Source organism: Notothenia coriiceps, unplaced genomic scaffold (assembly GCF_000735185.1).
Source record: "Notothenia coriiceps isolate Sejong01 unplaced genomic scaffold, NC01 NC01_scaffold00031501, whole genome shotgun sequence".
Lineage (NCBI taxonomy): Eukaryota > Metazoa > Chordata > Actinopteri > Perciformes > Nototheniidae > Notothenia > Notothenia coriiceps.
This window is the reverse complement of record NW_011364202.1, coordinates 63137-72332: the sequence shown is the minus strand read 5'-3', so window position 1 is coordinate 72332 and position 9196 is coordinate 63137. Positions and strand designations below refer to the sequence as shown.

Below are 9196 nucleotides of genomic sequence, written 5' to 3'. Positions count from 1 at the left end.
AGTATATAATAATAATAATAGATTTATTTTGTAACCGCTTTTAATGTACATGTGCTCAACGTCGCTTTACAGAGATAGTGAAAATAAAAGAACAACAAATAAATATAGTTGAAGTCAAATTAAAATCAAGCAATATAACAACAATCACACATTAAAAGCTTCAAAGATTGAAGAGGTGAGTTTTTGTGTGAGTATATAATCAAAGTGGCTATTGGGTATTTTTGGCCACTTCCTTCCTTATTCTGGACGGTTGTATCAGATGTAAAACAAACATGTGTAAGGTCATTTCAGTATATCAACACTAGTTTTCAAACCATTCTTCCCCCAGAATGCAACAAGTGTGAGATGGAAACTTTCAACCTCCATCCTCCTAGCCACAAGAGAGCAAACAAACAGCTCTTTGTCCACAACACAAACCATATATGACTAGTTTTAGTAAGGTCAAGGTTTATTTAATTGTCTGCATAGTTCTCATCAAACAGCTCTTACATTATTTAATTGACCAAAATCAAGTTAAGGGAGAGGGATATATCAATAGCCTACATCTTGGCGTAATTTCTTTTATCGGTTGACCATTTGTTCTTGCCATTTACTTTAAAGGTCCCATGTCATGCTTTTCTGGTTTTTACCCCGTCCTCTTGTGTATTATGTAGCGGTCTGCAGAGTCACAAACCCTCAAAGTACACCCTGTAGCGAGTAAAACGATGCTGTTTTATTTTAAAGTTATAATGGAATATAGTCTGTTATCTAGACAAAACATTATAGGAACTTTCTAACGAAAATAAATGCACGCTTTTCTGTAAATAAATATCTTAATAAGGTCCTTAAAACAGAAACAATTAGGATAAGAAACAGTACATATTTTTCTCTCACTGAACTTTAAATCCAGAAGTTAATTTGCTTGAGTGTNCATTGAGAGTAATATGCCCAATTAAACGAGATTCTTCAAGTTTAGTGGAACGCCATATCCTTTCAAGTTGTCTCGACTTTTGCTTTACCTTGTTGGTTTCGGCATTATGCCATGGAGCTAATCTATGTTGTTTTATTTTCTTCTTTTTCAAAGGAGCAACAGAGTCTAATTTTATTCGCAGCGCATCTGTAGCACTATCAACAACATGATCAATTTGGGGCGGTGTACATTTTGTATAAGTTTCCTCCCCTACATGCAGACATGCTATCGAGTTAAGTATTGGTGGAATCTCTTCCTTAAATTTGGCTATAGCACTAACAGATAGGTTTCTGCTGCAGGAGCTTTTGGCTAATGCTTTGTAGTCTAGTAACAGTACTTCAAAAGTTACTAAGAAATGGTCGGATAAGGCAGGATTATGCGGTTCGACTAATAGTTGCTCAATTTCAATACCATAAGTCAGAACAAGGTCGAGAGTGTGATTATAGCAGTGGGTTGGTTTATTTACACTGACAGAAACCAACAGAATCTAATATAGAGTTAAATGCAACAGTAATGCTATTTTTATCATCGTCAACATGAATGTTAAAGTTACCTACGATAATTACTTTATCTGTTTTAAGTACCAAAGCTGATAAAAACTCAGAGAATTCTGATAAGAATTCTGAATAAGGACCTGGTGCACGGTACACTGTAACAAATAAGATTGGCTGCAAAGTTTTCTAGGTCGGATGCGTAAGACTAAAAACGAGGCTTTCAAAGGAGGTATAATTTAATTTTTGTTTAGTATTGATAAGTAAACTTGAGTCAAAGATTGCTGCAACTCCACCTCCTCGGCCCGTGTCTCTGGCAATATGAGTATTGACATGGCTGGGTGGAGTGGCCTCACTTATACTGACATATTCTTCATGTCTCAACCAAGTTTCAGTGAGACAGCATATATCAATATTATAATCTGATATTAAATCATTTACCAATATTGCTTTAGATGCTAGAGATCTTATGTTTAAGAGACCACATTTAATCTTCCTGTTTTGTTGCACTGTAGTAGTTGTTACATTTACTTTTATTAGGTTATTATGTATGACATCTCTATTAGGTTTTACCTTAAATTGTCCTTGGGCAGACACACACACCGTTAATATTGGGTATTTTATCGGGTTCGGGATTCCTATGGATGACTGCCTAGGAGAGAGCGCAGAGAAGCGTGTAAGACTGCGACTCACTACTCGCAGAGAAAAATGTGCTCCGACTGATTTAGCAGCAACAATTGTATTATAGCATTTCCACTAATTACATCAGCTGTGCACTGACGGAGAGGACAGACTGAACCTCATCGTTCTCGTCCTCTGTGTACTTCCTTTCTGGGTCAGCTCTACGTTGACTGGAACTGTTGTATTTGTAAAATTGGAAGAAAATTAGGCAGTAACAAAATCAAAATACTTTGTTGGTGCACTTTAGTAGGCTGTTAAAGGTGCATCTACTTTGAGTCATTTATATAAATATCTTTTCTGATCACTTTTATATGACTATCTTAAACAAACAACAACATTCAAGCACTCATAAAAAGTTGTTTTCTATTTAATGACACTTTGCTCACAGCTCTATCACTTCAGTAACTTATTTTCTTACAATGAAATCCATTGTGCACCAAATTTGTTGTCCTTTTTAATGCTACGTGTGCATTTTGATTAGTCCATTTTCATAAATGTAATATTTCATCAAGGTAGCAAGTGCACACACACACACACACACACACACACACACACACACACACACACACACACACACACACGTAATCCAGTTAAAATAGCTATAATATTTAATTCATATGAGAATCATTAAAAGTGCAGTGGTGCCGTGTCCATTATGCATTCCTTTTCTAGCAGGATAAAACAGTCCTCAGATGTGGGAGCTGCACTTTGAAGTGTTGTCTCAGAAGCAGACCAACTCTTACAGGAAGTCCCTGATGTTTAAAACATGGCATGCAGGGGGACTAAAAAAGGTGAGCAGTTGTGGTTTGGCCCAAAGATGAGGCAAAAATGGCCAGCCAGGAATATGGCTAGATCTGATGCACACATCGCACATCAAATAAACAAAAAGCAGACAAATATACACAAGGGTAATGCTGAAATATAACCAGAGATACACACTAACAAAGACAGAGTTGAGAACGTGTTGACCTTCAAGTAGCATCGAAATCTTTTGGGCACAGCAGTATAAATAAATCTCTGATCCAGCTAAGTGAGACTGTTGGTTATTATAATGCTTGGTTGTGTTGAGAAGTCCTTTCTGCAGAGATCCTGTACACATAGTATCAAGACAGGCATTCTCTATGTAATGAAATCATCCACCATGGACACGTGTGGGACAAATTGCATTTTAACAGCTGAGAGCAGACATTAGCTTATTGTGCAGTACAGTGTTAAACTGACTCCTTAAAAACATCATCTCCACAACTATTAACCATTGTGATTCGATTCGCCTTGTTACATTTAATTTAAATTCTGGTGTGTTTACAGTGTAAGTGCATACAAAAACATGTTTAGGGCCCTTGGTTATTATTAGCAATAATCAGCTGCAGGAATAAAAGCATTCTGAGGATTCATTCTGATTTCACTCCTGACCTAAAACAGGGATACATATATGATTTTAAAGAGGCCCCTTTATACTTTTTGGGGTTTTCCCTATTCCTGTAGTCGTGTGTTATAATAGGTTTATGTGCATGTAAATGGTCTGTAAAGGCTAAAATCACACCCTGGTGTAGTCCTTTGTTTACTTCCGTATCATATTGACATCACTATGTAACTTCTATTGGCTAGCACTCCAACACATTGTAGTTGATACAGTAGAAGGGGCGAGGATGTCTGTAAGCGGTTTACCAATTACAGAGTCGGCCAACTAACCAATCAGAGCAGACTGGGCTCTGGTTTCAGACAGAGGGTGAACAGAGGTGCTGCAGCACAGGCAGTATGAGAAGAAGACCTGTTTGAACATTATAGCATTCAAACAACACAAAATACAAATATGTACCTGAAAATGAGCAGAATAGGGCCCCTTTAGGTTAACTGAAGCCATATAAACACAGCTGTATTGTGTGTTAGCATTGTTAGCTGTAGTGCTACATCAACACATTTGATTGAACCAAAATATCAACCATATTGATTTGTTCTGGTAGGATTTTAAAATGTCAACTTTCCCTATTCAATAAGCCATTTGATTGAGCAGATTTGTTTTGATCATCTAGAGTTTGGGACTACAGGTTGATTTCCTCTGATCTGCGTGAAGTGTGCCGTGTCCATTACTTTTCTGAGAGCAATTCTGGAAATGCTTGTATAGCCCTTTTTTGTGGCCTGACAGTAACTAGGACATGATAACAACTCTGTGTGAGTGCAATCTGTGTGTTGTTGTATTTTCTCACACATACACACAGATTACATATCGGTGCGTTTCCCTAGTTGAATGTGAGTTTTGATGAGCCTTGCAAGGGAAGTGGGTGTCATGAAGATAACCTGGGAGAATGTGCTGAGTGGGGCTGGATGTTCAGCAGGAAGGAAAGTGTGGTGATCAACAAGCAGGAACTCTCATTCTGTCAACTTATTACCCCCTGCACACGCACACTGCAACCCCCCTAACCGTCATCTGTATTTCTGTCTCTGTCAGGCTTTTTTTCCTGACCAAAAACATACACACACAGGAAGCGGCCCGTGCGGCTCCCAAATAAGCTGATGTGACATGCCTTCCTTTCCGATATTTCTGCGAAAGCTCAGGGGGGAGGCTGCAGCACCTCTCTTCTTCTTCCTCTTCTTCTCACAGCTGTAGCCGTGACAGTTCATGTTCTTCTGTTAGAAGTGTTGCTGCACTTATGGTTGGAGATGCTGCCACTCTGGGAGCCATGAGTCGCTGTTGTGTGGTCAAAGTGATCACCATGACTGAGCTACAACTTCTAAAGGTAGGGGGGGCCTCAGAAACAGCACTGGCAAATCAGCTGTGTGTGACTTTGTGTGCAGTTGTTTCTGCTTGCATGAGATAAATCGTCCGAGTTTTATAAAAGCCATGCACTTACAACCAGAATAAGTGAATAGCCACCGTGGAATGCAGATTCTTTGATCCGTTTGCTATCCAAGTCTTATCTTCCCTCGCATTTCACAACCTAGGGTGCGTGGTTACGGATATTTACTGGTCAGCAAAAGCACTGTGAGGATGTCGGAGAAGGTTTATTCTTCTTCCACTTTCATCTTATCTTCCTAAATAGGGATATTTCAGCATTGCGGCTGTCAATTTGTCGAAGAATACACACATTTTGCAGAAATGAATCCTGAACCTCCTCTTAGGTTTTGTCCATAATTTGTTCAGCTTGTTAATGTCACCAACACCCAGTGTTTCATAAGTTTTAGGATTTTTCTGAAGTGAAAGAAGAACTTGGGCAAGACTGAAACTGAGTTAGGCAAGAGCTTTCCATTTTCGAAAGGAACACCTGGGAGTGTGCGTGAGAGTGGAGCAGCAATTTAAGTGGGACTAAAGAAATACAAATAGAGGACAAGTATGTACAGATACATATTCTATATTACTACTGGAAAACACATGTGTGATGCTCTTCACAGTAGAGCATCTGTTTGATTTGATCGACCTGCTGCATTCGTGTTTAGTTAAGATCCCTGCAAGAACACAAATTGTGTTAGTGAAAGTGTTAGGAGAAGAATGATTAATACAGAAAGAGAGGAATAGGCTGAGCGTGTTGAACGAAGGCTTGTGTGGTTCAGACGTCTTTATTTTACTGGTTTAAAAGTCTCTAATGAGAATAATTAAGTTAGGGAAATGCAGCTGATCTCCTAATCACAGTCAAGTTTGTATATTTGTACTGCAGGAAGGAAGTATGAACGGAAAACCGGACGGAGATTATGGTATTTGTCAAATCTTGTGAGATGTAATAAAGCAAACTATGCAAAGGTGCTACAAAATAGGTATTGACTGATTTCATTGCTTATCAGTGGATGGTTGTCTCTAGAGTCAGCAGAAGGTTTGCATGTCAGGAATAACTGTGCAAATGTGTGTAAATTGAGAGTGAACCTGTGACCTCTTCTCGAGCGTAAACCTCAAACACTGCCTGGATTGTTGGAGCAGGTGCAAGTATTGAGAAAGACAAAAATGGTCACAACAATCCCAAACTTGATCCTTGATTGATTAAATTCTTATCGTATTCCGCGCCCCATGTGCACGCTTGGCATTGATAATTTTCAGCATGACCTCTTCACACATACACAGGCCCACCATTGTGGATGTTGGCCTCAGTGACTGAAGAACCATTACCTCTCAAATCTAATCAGATTCCCTTAAGTGGATAACAAGCGTGTCTCCGGCATTTACAGTAGTGAGAAAGCTGAAGTGAAACTAGGACAAACCTCTGTCACACAAAGCAGATGTGGCATCCCTGCTGCAGCTATCCATAGTGGAAAGAAATGTTGATTGGCTAACAACTAGCATCTTGTTTGGCCTGGAGAAGACAGATAAGAGCTCTCAGTCACTACTGACAAGTTGTGTATTGTGACTGTTCTTAGTTTGGTGGATGAGCAGTGAATAAGGGCATCCAGTCTAGCTGAGGAAGACAATTTAATGGTGAGTTTACAATTCCACACTTGCTAAGGCTAAAAGTCCCTGTGGTTTAGCTGTGTTGGGCTAACCCTTCAAACAAAACATGTACTCTTGCTAGCAATCTGAAACTGCAACATGCTACTTGCTAGCTGGCAACTCAGCAAATGTGTGACGTTTAAGAGAATAATTAACAGACGCTTGGAAATTTAGAAATCGAAATCACGAGCAATAAACTGATTCTTTATTAAATTCCATCTGCGGTTTTATTGCGGAAGCCTTATTTGACCCGATATGAACAGAAGCTAATAGTGGCTAATTGTAGCAAACACAAGGTTTCTATATCTTTCAACACACTCTTCTCCAATTGTTTTACTGTTACTGTAGCATAGTATTTTACCTTACTGTATAGCATTTAGCATGTCACAGAGTAGTTGAACTTGCCTTTCAGCTTAGCTTATGAGCTTATGCTTTCATTATTGGTGATTTTACTTTATAAATTAAATTTGGTTTAATGGGATTTTTATGAGTAAGTAATACTCTACAGGAGAAAAACTAATAAAAAAGTTATTGCTCGGGAAACTGATATTACTAAAATATCTACAATGAAACCAGTGAATGATTGAAAAAAAGCTTGGTTAAAAATGGCATTAGAGTTATTTAAATCACCCATTGGGGAACAAGGGTCAATTGTGCTGCCACAACCCCTGGAGCAGGCAGGAGAGGAGGCTGGGAGCTGATCACCGATTGGTCAGTCAGAAAGGAAAGGGCGGTCCGCATGAATTAGTGACAGACGCTAAAGGCAGATATCCTGCAGTGATCAAACCCCGGGTGATCTGACAGTCCAGTGTTTGAAGTGATTATCATGCTACGCAACATAAAGGCTTACCCCCAGCTTTGGGCCTAATTATTTCACTTAGGACCCTTTATAAGACTTCGGTAGGGGACGGGGAAGTACAGACACTCACTGAGAAGTCAACAGCTCAACAGGATAGCAGCACATCTGGATCCTTAAGGTTGATTTGCTGCTACACCAAAACAAAACAATCTGAAGAAGAGAATGCCACACTTAACTGACTGCAGTTACTTCACGATGCGGGACGCAACCAGAGCTTCAAATGTAAGAATATCAACATTTAGAAACTTGGTATATTTGGAAATCATGTACCAACGCATTTGTAAGGCTTTTATTACTGGTTTGTAAATGTTGACTGCTGGCTGGTTGTATCTGTTTGTACTTTTGTATATTAATATGATAGGAAAGTAAGCAAAAAAGTGTGAATTTTTGTCAACTTTGGAAAACACTTTTGCTATTGAACAAGATTTTCCGTCACAAACAAGTACACTTATATTTAAATACCATACTTCAGAAATGGCCTTCATGGAATCAATCGTACTTCTCATAAAGAAACTTGCTACATATTTAATTACATTTGCTGCAAAAGTGACTAATAATAGGAAACACCAACTATGTCTCTGTGTGTTCCTAGTAGGCGTTGTTTTGGGAATGCTTGATCAACAGACTTTTGTTTGTTTTTGCTGCAGGTACAGAGCCACCTGGAGAACTCCAAGTACCAGCTCCACCAGACCCAGAATCAGCAGGTCAAGCAGTACCTGACGTTGGGCTCCAAGCTGTCCTCTTCGACCGGGCAGGGCCACGCTATCCCGCACCCCCACGCCCAGGGCCAGACGCTGGCCACCGTACCCATCATGAGGAACGGACACATGCCCTCCGTGAGCGACGGCAGCAACCCAAACAGCCCCGTTACCCTCCTCAATATGGCCAATCATGACAGCGAGGTGAGTGGACTGATGGTGGAAACAAAGTGTCTGAATGTGAACTGGGATGTTTCTAAATATATGGAACTGAAATTGAGAAAAAGCCAGGAATGAAATTGCAACAAAGACATTTAACCACAGACTTGGTTACGGACAAAGTGTCAGTCATCATTTTTGGTAAATGTCGCAACATTCTTGACACGTTTTCCTGTTACCACTCCCTAAATATTTCAGATAAAACCATTTTCTGTTCTGTTTTGCATGCGTCTTAGTTCCTCGATTTAATGTCTGTCATTTAGAGGGATTAATCATGGCAGATTCTTTGTAACCTGTAATATAATTCACAAGTAACCTTTTAAATTCTTTGTCTGGAGTACATCCAAGTAATCATCTAAACAAAGTGATGCCATTATTGATTTCCTTCTCTCTCTGATGTGTTCATCAATCACTTCAGACCGCCTCTGATGAGAGAACCCCTTCAAAGGAAGACAGATCTTCTTTTTCTTTTAAAGCTGCACAACAGTGGAACCCAATCCCAGTAAAGATTAGAGAGCAAAACTCCTGCAGTTTATTTAAATCTAACTTAAAAACATGGTTAGTGGAATATTCAGCTCTGTCAACAGTGACACAATCTGCACTTTACAACGCTCTGTTTGTACATGTGCCTTGACCTGTTGCTATCTGTCTGCTTTGTGAATATGTATTTTAGTTTTGTTTTTATTTTTTTATATATGCTTTTATTAGGGATGCATGATATTGGTTTTTTGAAACCGATACCGATACCGATAACTTCCTGCTTCTCAAGAACGATACCGATAACCGATAATAATATTATATATATATATATTAAATGTACCTGTAGTTTTTTCCTCGTTTTAGCCCTGGGGTCGTCTCTGGCAAACTTCTTGCCTTTTTCAAAAG

General features: G+C 39.2%; 1 long non-coding RNA gene across 1 annotated transcript in view; it reads left to right on the top strand.

Annotated features, from left to right (window-relative positions):
* The first annotated feature begins 8903 nt into the window (after positions 1–8903).
* The window catches only part of LOC104960075 (uncharacterized), a 3321-nt gene continuing 3028 nt past the window's right edge, over positions 8904–9196 (top strand). The window contains exon 1 of the long non-coding RNA XR_799950.1: positions 8904–8983. This is a non-coding gene — a long non-coding RNA (uncharacterized lncRNA). The remainder of the gene's footprint in view (positions 8984–9196) is intronic.